Raw genomic sequence first — 16,112 nt, 5'->3', positions numbered from 1 at the left:
TACAGGTCATGTGCCACAAGAGAGGGAGTTTCAAGATTTTAATGGAGCACCGTGAGTGGCCCGGTGGCACAGTGGTTAGCACTGCTGCCTCAGAGTGCCAGTGACCCGGGTGGAGTTTGCATATTCTCTGCATGGGTGTCCTCCAGGTGCTCCGGTTTCCTCCCACAGTACAAAAAAAATGTGCAAGTTAGGTGAATTAGCCATGCTAAGTTGCCCGTAGTGTTAAGTGAAGGGGAATGAGTCTGGATGGGTTGCTCTTTGGTGGGTCAGTGTGGACTTGTTGGACTGAAGAGTACTGTGGATAATCTAATCAAATCTAAAACTCAAGGAACAGCAATGGATTCCCAAGTTTGGATGTTAAGTGGCTTGGAAAGGTGGTATTTTCATGTATTTACTATCCTTGTCTTTCTCGTTGGTAGTTGATGTGAATTTAGAAGATGCTGTCTAAGGGCCTTGGTGAATATCCACACTGTATCTTGTTGATGGTACACACAGCTGCTGCTGAGCATTGGGATTAGAGGGAGTGAAAATATTTGGAATGATGTCAGTCGTGTGCTGCTTTGTACTGAATATCCTAAACCTCTTGAGTGTTGTTGGAGTTGTACTCATCCAGGCAAATGGGGACAATTCCATGATTTGTGCCTTGTTAACAGAGAAACATAAGAGTAGGAAATCTGCCATTCGAGTCTGCTCTACCATTTAATATGATCTGGACTGATCATCCAACTGAATAGCCTGTTCCTGTTTTTGTCACCATATCCTTTGATCCCTTCAGCCTCAAGTGCTATGTCCAACTCCTTCTTGAAATCATATAATATTTTGGCCTCAGCTGTTTTCTGTGGCAATGAATTCCACAGGCTCACCACTCTCTGGTGAAGAAATATATTCTCACTTCAGTCTTCAATGGTTTGTGAAATGAAGTTGTGGAAATACTTTGGGTGGGAATGAGAATTTATAGAGGCAAGAATTCACTTGTGGGCGTTGTATACAGGTCCCCTAACGGGAATCACATGGTTAGGTGGAGCATAAAAGAAGAAAAATTGAGAAATTGTCAGAAAGGCACAGTAATACTCAAGGGCAACTCTAATATGCATATTGATTGGAAAAGTCAGATGAGCAAAGGTAGTATAGATGAAGAGTTTACAGAAAGATTTAAAGTTAGTTTCTTAGAACAACATGTTCTGGAGCTGATCTATGCTAAATCTGGTACAGTGTAACGAGAGAAAATTAATGTTCACAGGGGATGGTGTCCATAAGTAGCAGTTACCATAATGTGATTAAATTTTATATTTATTTTGAAGGACAAAAGAGTGATTTTCAGGCACTATTCCTTTTTAAATGTAATTGGATGATTTCTGAGGGCATAACAACAGCTGGCGAAAGTGAATTGGCAAATTAAGTTAAAGAATATATCAATAGAGATGCAGTGGTAAACATTTAAAGGGATTTTGTTTTAAGAGCACACAGAATAGACACATTTCAACCAGTAAGAAAATGTGACTAACTGGAAATGTTAAAGTTAGTATCAAATTAAATAAAAAGACCTATAATTTTGCAAAAGTTGTTGACCGATGAGAAGATTGGACAGATATTAAAAGAAAAAATAATAACCAAAATTTATTACAAGGGAAAAATTAGATTTCAAGAGACAGCTAGCTAGAAAAATGAAAACACAAAAGAAGAGCCTCTTTAAAATCAATAATTATAAAAAATATATTACACACTAAATATGAATATTTTATAAGAAAAGAGTTGACCAAGTGACATTGATTCTCTCGAAGTTGAGACTGAATGATTAATAATGGAAAATAACGAAATGCAGCTGAACTGAACAGGTATTTTGCATTAGTCTTCAAAACAAGTAACATCCCCAAAGCAAAATAAATGAAAAACATAGAAGAAAAGGAGGAACTCATGAAAATGACAAGCACCAAAGAAGCAGCGTTGATAAGATATTGGAATTGTGGGTCTGGATGGACTTCATTGCATGATTTTAAAAGAAGTAGTTAGATGATGAAGAAGGACATGAATGTACTTGAGGCAGTACAAAGAATGCTTATGATTTCAATATCTGAAACAGGGTGCTGTCTGAGGAGGAAGGGTTGGATAGGCTATGTTTGTATCCACTGGAGTTCAGAAGAATAAAAGGTGATTTTATTGAAACATATAAAATCCTGATGAGTCTTCGCAGGAGAGAGGTTGGTTTCTCTTATGAGACAATCAAGGGGCCATTGTTTAAATATAAGGTTCTCCCACTTAAAAGAGAGATTAGGCCATTTTTTTTCTCTCTATCAGAATATTGTGAGTCTTTGGAACTCTCTGCCTGAGCAGAAGCAGAGACTGTGAATACTTTTCAGGCAGAATTGATAGATTTGTGTTATGCAAGATACTGAAAAGTTATTGTGCTTGGGTGGGAATGTACATTTGATGTTACAATCTAGTCAACCATCATTTTATTGAATAGCAGAGCAGGCTTGAAGGGCTGGATGGCCTATACGTTGTCTTAATTTGTATGTTTGTATGTATTGGAAATGACATTTTCCCTCATCTATTCTATTTGCCCTGGAACATGTTCAGCTTCTGCCTGAGACTCTTGTAGTTATTCCACTAAGTGAGGCTTCATGTTAAATTTCTCCTGGCCTGTCTGAAGTTGCCTCTAGTCCTCTTTTACATTTATTATGAAAGTATTTATTAGCCAGCTCTTTGGATGTGTCTTACCAATGTTTGCCACCTTTCCTTATCCTTTCTTGCCTTTGTCTTATGACTATTAGCCTAACTTCAGTCCTTTTATCTCCTTTAGACCCATTACTGACTCCTAATGCTTCTTGCTGGTTTTTAGCCATATTTAATTTCAGTGACCCTTCTTGAGTCACTGCAAATTCGATGAGATCTTTTGCTTCCAACAGGGTTTCAACCTCTCAGCTGCTTCCCACTAGCTTAATTTAAATGACCTCAACATTCATTATTTTTACTGCCTCAGTAGGGGCCTCTTCCACATGCTGGCCTTATAGCCTCTTGGTGTTGTTTTTTTCCAAGCTTGCTAGTCTTTCTGAACTGTCCTTTTCTATTCGTATGAAATATGTTGCTACCCACCAAATCATTTCCTAACAAAATATTTATTCCGGGAACCCGCTAGCTTAGGACTGCCCCAGTATAACCAGATCCTTAACAAGTTCACAATTTAAGTAAACTTTCACTTTGTTGCATCCCTGTATTCTTTCCTAGGAGCCCTGTTCTCAACACATTTTGCCTCCAGGTGGAACATGTTTCATTTTCTCCAAGAACAACATTTATAAACACCCTATGTCCTAGAGAATGCTAATATCTTGTTCAGGCTGTTGGTCACCATTCATTTGGGCACAAATTCCTCAGAGCTATCCTGGCCAACAGCTATGCCTGAGTAAACCATCTTTAATGCTTCAGACACTGTTTTTCAATAGTATAGGGCATTGGAACCAATAGCTATTCTAAATATGATTTGGCATCCCATAGTGCAGCACTTAGGGCAGATTCCCACCTCACTCCCTTCCAAGAATAGACTGTTGACAGTTGGGGAGAGTTCTAATTTGAATGCCCAGCTTTCATTCTCTTTTCAGCAGCCAGAAGAATATTAACCTTATTCTAACTCTCTCTGCTCTGTGATGTTCCAGACCCCCAGCTTCCTTGCATTTATTGATCTGTGTTCATGCCTAGTCATCAGGCACCTGTCAGGGCCCTGCTACTCTCTGTTCCTCTATGTACATCCAAATTGGAAAGACCATCAAACTTTTCATTTTTTCATGGCGTATTACCTCATAAAGGTTTCTGGCCAATAACTAGCTATTTAAGTTGTTCAATTTCCAACTGTGTGTGTGGTGAGGCTGTTGCTTGACGGTATAGAAGCTTTCACTGAGCACTGGCAGTGACCAGTATGTATTTAAAATAGCCCCTTCATCTGCCTCATTGTTAGTGAACAGATGAATAGGACGTCTAATAAAAGTGAAATACTGTGGATGCTGAAATTAACACAGTAAATACATTTACTGTTTAACTTTAAAGCAGTCTTTGTTAAAATTAACATAATATGCTGACAAAGAATTGTTATTTATTGACTTGATGGTTTGACTTTCTCTGTGATAACTTGCAAGAATAACAGACTATAAAAACAGGAAAGATTCCTGCTGAAGAAACTCAGCAGGTTAGATTAGACTTACAGTGTGGAAACAGGCCCTTCGGCCCAACAAGTCCACACCGACCCGCCGAAGCGCAACCCACCCGTACCCCTACATTTACCCCTACCTAACACTACGGGCAATTTAGCATGGCCAATTCACCTGACCCGCACATCTTTGGACTGTGGGAGGAAACCGGAGCACCCGGAGGAAACCCACGCAGACACGGGGAGAACGTGCAAACTCCACACAGTCAGTCGCCTGAGTCGGGAATTGAACCTGGGTCTCAGGCGCTGTGAGGCAGCAGTGCTAACCACTGTGCCACCGTGCCGCCCACAGAGGTCTGGCAACATCTGTGGAGAGAGAGAGAGAGAATCAGAATTCATGTTTCAAATCTGGTCAGACTCTTCTTCAGAACTGAGTTCCATTCCATTTACGTTCTAATCTATGCTCAGCTCTGCAGTGACGCTTCGGAATTGTCTTCTCAGCCTGTCAGTTGCCAATTTGCCCACAAACACTGGTTTAGACCTTTCACCTCTCCTATTCTATGAGTTATGGACAAAGCATTAAATTGTGGCCTTGACATTGAGATCAGAGAAAGAAAGCTCTTGATAGACATAAATGTTACAGGAGTTCAGAAAGTTTTCACGTTTAAGATCTGTACTAACCAGACATAAGAGCTCCATATATCATGTTCATAAAAGTTACTTAGCCAAGAACAGAAACAAATATGCTTCTACCAGTGAAACAGGCATCTGAAGAAGGTAGCAATACTATGCAAGCAGCTAGTGACATTATTCTGAGAGCTAAGTGCAAGCACTACATTAAATTTTCCATTATGATTCATCAACCCAAAGAAAGACCAAAACACCGGTACAGATGTGTGTACCCCCACCTTATAAAAATGTTTAAACATTATGTCCAATGTCTCTAAATGCGCTTTATTGGTTTTCCTTGTTATTAGCATGTCATAAAGGTAAATGACAACCTGGGATAGACCTTGTAAAATGTTCTCTTTAGTCTGCTGGAAAATGGCATAAGTTGACAATACCCCAAGAGGCAATCTGGTATAAATCTTTGTGGGTATTAATTGTAGCATACTTCCGGGAATCCTCATTTAATTGCAATTGCAGTTATGCATGGCTCATGTCCAACTTCAAGAAGGACTCCTTGCCCTGCCAGTTTTGTGTATAAGAGAGAAGCAAGACAGCTCACTCTACTGTTGTAAATTATAAAGATTTGGTATTATAAGTTCCTGGAATTAGTGATAACTATGTGAATTTGTCTCAAATATGCAGAACTGTCTATGCTTTGTTATATCCAATAAATACACTATTGAAAGTTTTTAAGTTGTTTGAAGACTAACACAAACAGACCTTGCTAAAATTAAGGCAAACTCAGATATGTTTTAAATTTAGACTTTATGGCGAAAAGGATGAACATGCATGAGGAGAAAGCGGGAATAGGGAACTGCGTTGGATGATCAGCCATAACCATATTGAATGGATGAGCAGGTTTGAAGGGCTGAATGGTCTATTCCTGCCCCTATTTTCTATGTTTCTATATTGAGTGAAGATTAGCGTATAATAAGTTGAGCACAGCAGGTGCTAAGTGCTACTGTTGAACAAGGAGCATCTTCATGATCTCAGATTTTACTTGTCTCAATTAATTATATTGACTTAAATAGTAGTAATACATTTACTGTTTAACTTTAAAGCAGTCTTTGTTAAAATTAACATAATATGCTGACAAAGAATTGTTATTTATTGACTTGATGGTTTGACTTTCTCTGTGATAACTTGCAAGAATAACAGACTATAAAAACAGGAAAGATTCCTGCTTTCAATCCACGGTTTCACCCTTCCTCATCATTACATTCTTCTTCTGTTACAGAAATCTCTGAGATCTGTACATTCCTACAAATCTAGCCTCTTACCTCTTACAGTACCATTGCCTGTTGTTCCTTTAGTTGTCTACATTCTGGAAGTGTTTCTGGCATCTCTCTTCCTTTAAGTTAAGCTTAAAATCTACTTCAAATACCAAGGCTTTTGTCAATCTTTTCAAACATCTCTTTATGTGCCTCCATGTAAGTTCAGAGAACTCTTGCAAAGTGCCTTGGAACATATCTTGACATTAAGTGTGCCAAATAAATGCTGGCCTTTGTAATTTCTTTAATACTTTATAATTAATAATGATGCTTGTTTTGTGTGCAGTTATATGATTAGAGTGAGAAGGAATCCATTTTGTGCTGGAATTAATAAACCAATAAGCCTTGTGGACTATGTTCTCTCTAATCTTTCCTCCATATACCTCAGAGGTCCATGCAAGGCAATGACTTACAAAACTGAGCAGTCAATGAATAGCAGGTGCAAATCATCCAAGAAGCTGCCCAACTACGTGGGAATATTTTTTGTGAGGAATTGCAATCAAAGGGAATAAGGTTATTTTAAACTCTACTTTAATTTTATATCAAAGATCTACCTGGGAATTTACTTCCAGATCAAGCAGTGTAGATGCTTAAATTCAGCCTGCTAGAACTATCTTATGTTCTTCTTCTTAAGTTACTTGCCTAAGGACAGGTCCAATCCACAAGACTGCAATCTCAATCATTGGCAGTGCAAAGAAGCAGATCTTGAATTCAGTCCAGCTGAGTGGAGATCAAACGTGTTGCTGTTGGCCCAATCTAATTCAAGTAGAGGACTTATACACAAAACTGGCAGGGGACTGAGTCCTTGTTGAAGCTGGACATGAGTCATGTGTATCTGCAACTGCAATTAAATGAGGATTGCCAAAAGTATGCTACAATTAATACAAATAAAGGTTTATACCAGACTGCCCCTTGGGGTATCGTCAACCTATGCCATTCTCCAGCAGACTAAAGAGAACATTTAACAAGGTCTATTCCAGGTGGTCCTTTATCTGTATGACATGCTAATAATGAGAAAACCAGTAAAGCGCATTTAGAGACCGTGAATATAGTGCTTAAAGATTTCTACAAGTTAGGGGTATGCCTTTGAGGGAGAATGTGTGTTCCAGGCATCCCAAGCAATCTATTGAGTTACAGAATCAACATATCGGAAGATGAAGTAAGGGCAATTAGAGTCAGAGGGTCATGGAGATGTAGAGCATGGAAACAGACCCTTCGGTCCAACCCGTCCATGCTGACCAGATATCCCAACCCAATCTAGTCCCAACTGCCAGCACCCGGCCCATATCCTTCCAAACCCTTCCTAATCAGATACCCATCCAAATGCCTCTTAAATGTTGCAATTGTACCAGCCTCCACCACATCCTCTGGCAGCTCATTCCATATACGTACCACCCTCTGCGTGAAAAAGTTGCTCCTTAGGTCTCTTTTATATCTTTCCCCTCTCACCCTAAACTTATGTCCTCTTGTTTACTTAGATTAGATTACTTACAGTGTGGAAATAGGCCCTTCGGCCCAACAAGTCCACACCGACCTGCCGAAGCGCAACCCACCCATACCCCTACATTTACCCTTTACCTAACACTATGGGCAATTTAGCATGGCCAATTCACCTGACCCACACATCTTTGGATTGTGGAGGAAACCGGAGCACCTGGAGAAAACCCACGCAGACACGGGGAGAACGTGCAAACTCTACACAGTCAGTCGCCTGAGTTGGGAATTGAACCCGGGTCTCAGGCGCTGTGAGGCAGCAGTGCTAACCACTGTGCCACCGTGCCGTGTTCTGGGCTCCCCGACCCCAGGGAAAAGACTTTGTCTATTTATCCTATCCATGCCCCTCATAATTTTGTAAACCTCTATTAGGTCACTCCTCAGCCTTCGACGCTCCAGTGTAAACAGCCCCAGCCTGTTCAGCCTCTCCCTGTAGCTCAGATCCTCCAACCCTGGCAACATCCTTGTAAATCTTTTCAGAACCCTTTCAAGTTTCACAACATCTGTCCGATAGGAAGGAGACCAGAATTGCACACAATATTCCAACAGTGGCCTAGCCAATGTCCTGTACAGCTGCAACATGACCTTCCAACTCCTGTACTCGATACTCTGACCAATAAAGGAAAGCACACCAAATGCCCTCTTCACTATCCTATCTACCTGCGGCTCAACTTTCAAGGAGCTATGAACCTGCACTCCAAGGTTTTTTTGTTCAGCAACACACCCTAGGACCTTACTATTAAGTATATGAGTGCTGCTAAGATTTGCTTTCCCAAAATGCAGCACCTCACATTTATCTGAATTAAACTCCACCTGCCACTTCTCAGCCCATTTGCCCATCTGGTCCAGATCCTGTTGTAAACTGAGGTAACCCTCTTTGCTGTCCACTACACCTCCAATTTTAGTGTCATCTGCAAACTTACTAACTGTACCCCTTATGCTAGCATCCAAATCATTTATGTAAATTACAAAAAGTAGAGGGCCCAGCACTGATCCTTGTGACACTCCACTGGTCACAAGCCCCAGTCTGAAAAACAACCCTTCACCATCACCATCTGTCTTCTACCTTTGAGCCAGTTCTGTATTCAAATGGCTAGTTTTCCCTGTATTCCATGAGATCTAACCTTGCTAATCAGTCTCCCATGGGGAACCTTGTCGAAAACCTTACTGAAGTCCATATAGATCACATCTACTACTCTCCCCTCATCAATCCTCTTTGTTACTTCTTCAGAAAGCTCAATTAAGTTTGTGAGACATGATTTCCCACGCACAAAGCCATGTTGACCATCCCAAATCAGTCCTTGCCTTTCCAAATACATGTACATCCTGTCCCTCAGGATTCCCTCCAACAACTTGCCCACCACCGAGGTCAGGCTCACCAGTCTATAGTTCCCTGGCTTGTCTTTACCGCCCTTCTTAAACAATGGCACCACTTTTGCCAACCTCCAGTCTTCTGACACCTCACCTGTGACTATCGATGATACAAATATCACAGCAAGAAGCCCAGCAATCACTTCTCTAGTTTCCCACAGAGTTCTCGGATACATCCGATCAGGTCCTGGGGATTTATCCACCTTTAACCGTTTCAAGACATCCAGCACTTCCTCATCTAAAATCTGGACATTTTGCAAGATATCACCATCTATTTCCCTACAGTCTGTATCTTCACTATCCTTTTCCACAGTAAATACCGATGCAAAATGTTCATTTCGTGTCTCCCCCATTTTCTGTGGCTCCACACAAAGGCCGCCTTGCTGATCTTTGAGGGGCCCTATTCTCTCCCTAGTTACCCTTTTGTCCTTGATATATTTGTATAAAGGTGTTGGCATACTATGATCTCAAGTGGTGCTGACATGCTATGCTCCCCATACTGTATCAGGGTAGTGTTGGCTCACTGATGGCACAATGGAGAGGAATGCCCAAGGGTGTATGCTTCCTGGACTTTAGCTGATAATGAGCGAAGATATACTCAGACAGAGAAGGAAGGATTGGAAATCATCTTTGGTGTGAGAGCGTTCTGCCTTAATGGATGTAAATTTATAATAGTACAGACCATAAACCTCTGCTAGGGCTACTTAAGAGGACAGGGCCATGCTGCTTCAAAACAAATTGAATGTTGGGCTCTTATTCTGCGTGCTTACAATTGCAAGTTGAACATTGTCCGGGAGGCCAAGTGACAAATGTGGATGCCTTGAGCAACCTCATACTAGTGGATACACCATGGGTGGTGCCGCCACTAGAAGAGTCCGTTCTGGTTTTAAACTTTCTGGACACCCTTCCGGTCAACACCTATAATATCGGACTGTGGACACAAAAGGATCCCATCCTGGCAAAACTAAAACTAACAGTGATGGGGGAAACAAAAGGGCCATCACAACCACCATCAAAACATTTTTTGGACCAGATCACAGCATATTATTATGAAAAGAAAGAGTGATTGTCCCGAGCAAAGGTCACTGCCAGATACTGATCGAACTCCACCAGGGTCATCCAGGGGTTACAAAATGAAGACATTGACAAGACATTATGTCTAGTGGCCAAGATTGGATGCCAACATTGCTGTGTTGGTGCTCAGAGTGCCAACAAGGACAAGAATTATGGCCAGCAGTTCCCCCACATATGGGGGAATGGTGAGTAAACCTCAGTCTTGTTTACACATTGAATATGCTGGACCTTTCATGGTCTCAATGTTTTTAGTCATTGTGACTGCCCATTCAAAGTGGTTGGACTTAACAGAGAATTCATTTGTCAAACATGGGGTGGCAATCGAAAAGTTGCAAACATCTTTTGTAATACATGGACTCCTCGAGGTGTTGGTCACAGACAATGAGATATTGTTTACCTGCAAGGAATTTGAGTATATCCCCAAATCGAATGGCATTTGGCATGTTAGGACAGCTCCATACCATCCATTATCAATGGTCCAGCCAAAAGAGCAGTCTAAATTTTGAAGACAGGCTTAAAGCAACAGCCTACAGCTTCATTCGATTCCAAACTTTCCCAGGTCCTGTTTGATTATAGGAACATCCCTCACACGGCTACAAGGACAGCTGCAGCAGAGTTACTAATGGGAAGAAGATTCCGCACAGATTAAAACTGATCTTCCTGGACCTAGTGGGGACGGTGATATGGCATGAGGAATGCCAATGCTGGACACAAGATTCCTCCAAGCGAGGAAGGCAGTTTACTTCAGAGGATGAGGTTTGGTGTTGAAACCACGGCAAGGGCCTAGCATGGGCAAGAGGTGAGGTCAATGAAAGGTCAGTTCCTGTGATGTACAAAATTCTAGTAGGACAGACAGTCCTGAATGTGGACCACATGAAAACTGCAACCTCATAAACTGGGTGGAAGCAAAAGATACCCAGCCTCTCTAAACAGCCAGAAAGATTGTTGGAACCTGTGGGTTCTCCCCCTGAACCTACCATTGAAGAAACCTCTGAAGATGAGATGAATCCAGTAAATGTCACAGCTTCGAAGCCATTACTTCCTGAAAAGGAGATGAGTTTTGACCAAAACGCTCTCAGCACAAGAAGCAGGCTGGTACACGCCGCCTGTATCCAAGGCAGATTTGGAGGAACTGGACCAGGTGCGAAAACACTCCAGGAGAGGCTCCAGGAGAAACCACAGGCCCGGAATTTAGAGGGGGAGGGATGTAGTGATTGGACTGAAGTCAGCCAGGTGGGCCTCATAGAGTATGGGTTCAGTGATTGGGGCTGTTAATCTTGTCCAGTTAGGGAGTCCTGGCTGATGAATATAAGCAAGAGGGCAAAAGTGAGGACAGCAGATACTGGAAACCAGAGTTTAGATTAGAGTGGTGCTGGAAAGCACAGCAGGTCAGATAGCATCCAAGGAGCAAGGAGCGAGGAGCAGGAGCTCCTTGGATGCTGCCTGACCTGCTGTGCTTTTTCAGCACCACTCTAATCTAAAAACTGATGTATATGAGCAGGAGTGTCAGGGATGTGCTCACACTCGAATCCAGTTCTGAGCTAGCTCGGTCAGTGTTACATACTGTGCACCGGGATAAGTACATGAATAGGAAAAGGTAGGAGGGATATGGGCTAGGTACAGTCAGGTGAGACGACTTTGGTTTGGGACAATGTTCAGTGTGGACTGGTTAGACTGAAAGGTCTGTTTCCATGCTGTAAGACTCTATGACTCTATAATGTGTAAATAAAGGGTGCATTGGTGATGGGATACTGGCCTTATTGGAGTTATTTCAAAAGAGGTCCAGAGCAATTGACGCATGGATTACAAATGGTAAAAAGGGAGAAATTATTTGAAAAACAGGTGCCAATGATAGGTGTGAAAAGTCAAACGTAGGTTGGCTTTGCAGAGAAAAAACCATGCAATGAAGACACATATTGGGAATGGTGAGAGGAGTGTTAAGTGCATGTAACCATAAAGTAGAATAATACTTATGTTCTTACATTGTTGCACCCCATAATGAATCTTGAAGACTGTAAAGCTCCTAAGCAGAAAATGGTTCCAGCTCAAGTTATGGCTTCACTGGAGCACTGCAACAGACCGAAGACAGAAATATTAATATGACAGAAGAATGGTGTATTGAAATGGCGAGTGACTAGAAAGTTGGTGTTATTCAAAAAGCAGAAGTGTTCTACAAAGCAATCACTCAGTCTGCCCTTGGTCTCACCAATGTCAAGGAGGCCACACTGTAAGCAGTGAATACAGTAAACTAGCCTGAAAGAAGTGGGAGTAAAACACTGCTTCACCTGGAAGATGTTTGTGGGGCCTTGGATTGTGAGGAGAGAAGAGGTAAAAGGAGAAAATGTTACACATTCTGTGATTGCACAGGCAGTGCCATTGGGTGGTGATGAAGTGTTCAGAGTTATGAAAGCATGGACAGGATGTCATAGAAGGCACACCCCTGTAGAATGTTGTCAAGGGAGGGAGGGAAAGGTGTTTGGTCATGACATCCTGTTGGAAGTGGTGGAAACAGCAGATAAGCATCCTTTGAATACAAAGGCTGGCAGGGTGGAAGAAGAGGACAAGGGAATCCCTATCATTGTTTGGGGAGGGAATGCATGGGGTGAGGGCAGAAGTACAGAAAATGAGTTGGACACAGCTGAGGCCCCTGTCAAACACAGTGAGGGGTGTTCATCAGACTGCAAGACATAGGAGCTGGAGTAGTTCATTCGTCCCATCAAGTCTGCTTCACCATTCAATGGGATCATGGTTGATCTGAGATCCTCAAATCCATTTCCCTGCCTTTTCCTCATAACCTTTGATTCCCTTACTGGTTAAAATTCTGTCTACCTCAGTCTTGAATATACTTAACAGCCCAGCCTCAACAGACCCCTGAGGTAAAAAAAAATTCCACTGATGCACTAACTTCTGAGAAAACAAAATCCTCCTTATCCATGTCTAAAGTGTGTGACCTCTTGTTCTGAGATTACATCAGAGATGGTCCAGGCAAAAGTGAGAGAAAGATGGAATTTCGAAGAAAGCTCAATAAGCATTCCCAACTCAATTCTAGATATTAGAAGGAAGCAGCACTGATGCTGTAATTGATGAAACAGAGAAAGATCAACGAGACAGCTAAATAAGATTGGAACAAGAAAAGTTCCACATACACCACTCAGACACAGTCCAAACTGACACCCATGTGGTTACCTATAGACATTTGTCTTGGAGAAAGTGCAATGAGTTAAAGATGAAGTTACTCAAAATGAGGATGAGCTCAGCCAGGTGAAGGAAGGCGGTGATGGTGGTGATGACTGTTCAGGCTTTATTTCAATGAAGTAATGGAGAGCTTTCAGACCATCCTGAATGCAGAGAGGATGGATGTGCAAAGAGATTGGATGTGCATGGTGAAGAAGAAACAGCTGGGGTTTGAAAATTTTGGAACCAACATAAGGTGTCGGAAGAATCACGAATCTAAGTGCATAGTGATTGGATGAGAAACAATGTCAGGAGAAGAAGAAAGCTGTTCCATGGGGTCAGGCCAAGTCGTAATGATGGAACTGCCAGTGAAGTTGATGAATGCAAGGCAACCGAGAATAATATGGATAGTATGGAGGGTATTCTCAGTCCTTAAACTGAACCATGCATCAGGACAATATAAGATGCATGCAAGGTTACTGAGGCAAGTGAAGGTGGAAGTTGGGGAGATGTTGATAATTTTTTTCATTTTTCCTGAGAAAATAGTGGTGCCAGACTGGAGAATTGAAAACATTATACCCTTGTAAAAAAATGTTAAGAGTTCAGTACTCACAGTTCAGTCAGTTTAATTTCAGTGGTGGGGATCTTCTAGAAACAATAATTTGAGATAGACTTAATTGTCCACATGGACAAATGTGGGTTAATTAAGGAGAGCCTTAAGTGTTTGAGACTTAAATGTTCACCACCAAGAGTAGCTCACTGGCACCAGTATTGAACAAGCTGATTGAGTTGTAAAGAGCATAGTTGCTAGACTGGATCTTTGGCAGGTGGTAAAGGAACAAATAAGATGGAATAAAAAATTGACCTCATCCTCAACAATGTAGAGGATGATTCATCTGCCCATGACAACATTGTTGAGAGTAACCACTGTCCTTGTAGAGGCCATGGTCCGTATTAAGAACACACTCAATTGTGTTGTGTGGCACCATCACTATGTTAAATGGAATACATTTCAAACAGATCTAGCAACTGAAGACTGGGTATTCATGAGGTGCTGAGAACCATATGAGCAACAGAATAGTACTTCAATACAATATGCATTCATACAGCTTGGCAGATTCTCCACCCTAGCCATTATCATCAAGCCAGAGGATCAACTTGCTTCACTGAAGAGAGCAGGAGGTAGGACCAACACCAGACACACCTAAAAATTCGATGTCAACCTGATGAATCTACAATACCGGACTATTTGCATGCTAATTAGTGCAAGCAACAAATGATTGACAGGGCTACGCAATTCCACAACCAATGGACTATATCTAAGCTCTGCAATCCTGCAACATCTAGTCATGAATGGTTGTTGACAACTTACTGAAGGAGGAGGGTCCACGAGTATCCCCATTCTCAATGATGGGAGATGGCTGAAGCATTTGCAAAAACCCTCAGACAGAAATGCCAGGTGGATGAAAATCTCAGCCTACTCTGGAGGTCTAGTGTCAGAGATGCCAATTTGATTCATTCCATGTGGCATCAAGAAATGGCTGAAGGCATGGGACACTAAAAAGGCTGTGGGTCCTGATAATGTTCTAGCAATAGCATTAATCTGCTGCACCCCTAACAAAGCTGTTCCAGTGCAACTACAATACCGGCATCTACCTGACAATGTGGAAAATTGTCCAGTTACATTCTGCAAGCAAAAAGCAAGACAAATCCCACTCAGCTACTGACTGCCCTATCAGTCTGCTCTTGATCATCAGTAAGGTGATGGAAGGTGTCAACAACAGTGCTGACAAACAGCACTTGTTCAGTAATAACCTGTTTAGTGACACCTAGTTTGGGTTTTGCCTGGATCACTCAGCTCACTACAGCTTTGAGTCAAACAGGGATAAATGAGCTGAAATCTAGAAGGAGCTGAAAGGGAGTGCTCTTGATGTGGAGGGCACATTTTACTGAATGTGACATCAAGGCTCCAAGAAAAATTATTGTCAGTGAGAAACAGAGGGAGAATGTTGTGCTATTTGGAAGTATATCAGGCATTTAAGAAACCGATTGAGGTTGTTGGAGGTCAGTCATCTCAGCTCCAGGGCTTCACTGCAGGAGTACCTCAGGGTGGTGTCCTCAGCCAAACCATCTTCAGATGCTTTGTCAATGATCTTCCCTCCACTATAAGGTCAGCTGTGAAGATGTTTGCTGATAATTGCACAATGTTCATAACCATTTACAACTTCCCAGCTACTGAAGCAGTCCATGTCCAAATGCAGCAAGACACTATCCAAGATTGGGCTGAGAACTGGTAAGCATCATTCAAATCAGACAATTGGCAGCTCCAACAAGACAGGATATAACCATTGCCCCTTGACATTCGATGGCATTATTCACTAATCTCCCACTGTCAACACCTTGGGTGTTACCACCGACCAGAAACTGACCCTGACAAGCCTAATTTTTAAACTGCCTTTTCAGTATCCCATTACTACAAAAGCAGTTCAAAGATTTGAAATCCTTTAACAAGTAACGCTCACCCTCTGGCTCCTCAAACCTGCTCACCATCTACAGGCACAAGTCAGGATGTGTTGGAATACTCACCATTTGCCTGGATGAGAGCAACTCCAATGATACTGAAGAAATTTGGCACCATCCAGCTCTCTTACTGGCACCATAACCACAAACATTTAGCCCCTCCACCAGTAATGAACGTTTGCAGAAGTGTATACCATTTACCTAATGCACTGCCAAAATTCACCAAGGCTCCAGAGCCAGCATGTTATAAATCCACTTCCATTAACTAGAAGGTCAAGGTGAGCGGATACATGGGAGCACCACTACCTGAAATTCCCTTCCAAACCACACATCATCCTGACTTGAAAATAAATTGATGTTCCTTCAATGTCACTTGGTTAAAACCTTGAAACTTTTTCCTA

Source organism: Hemiscyllium ocellatum, chromosome 3 (genome assembly GCF_020745735.1).
Source record: "Hemiscyllium ocellatum isolate sHemOce1 chromosome 3, sHemOce1.pat.X.cur, whole genome shotgun sequence".
NCBI lineage: Eukaryota > Metazoa > Chordata > Chondrichthyes > Orectolobiformes > Hemiscylliidae > Hemiscyllium > Hemiscyllium ocellatum.
Note: the sequence above shows the minus strand (reverse complement) of the source record.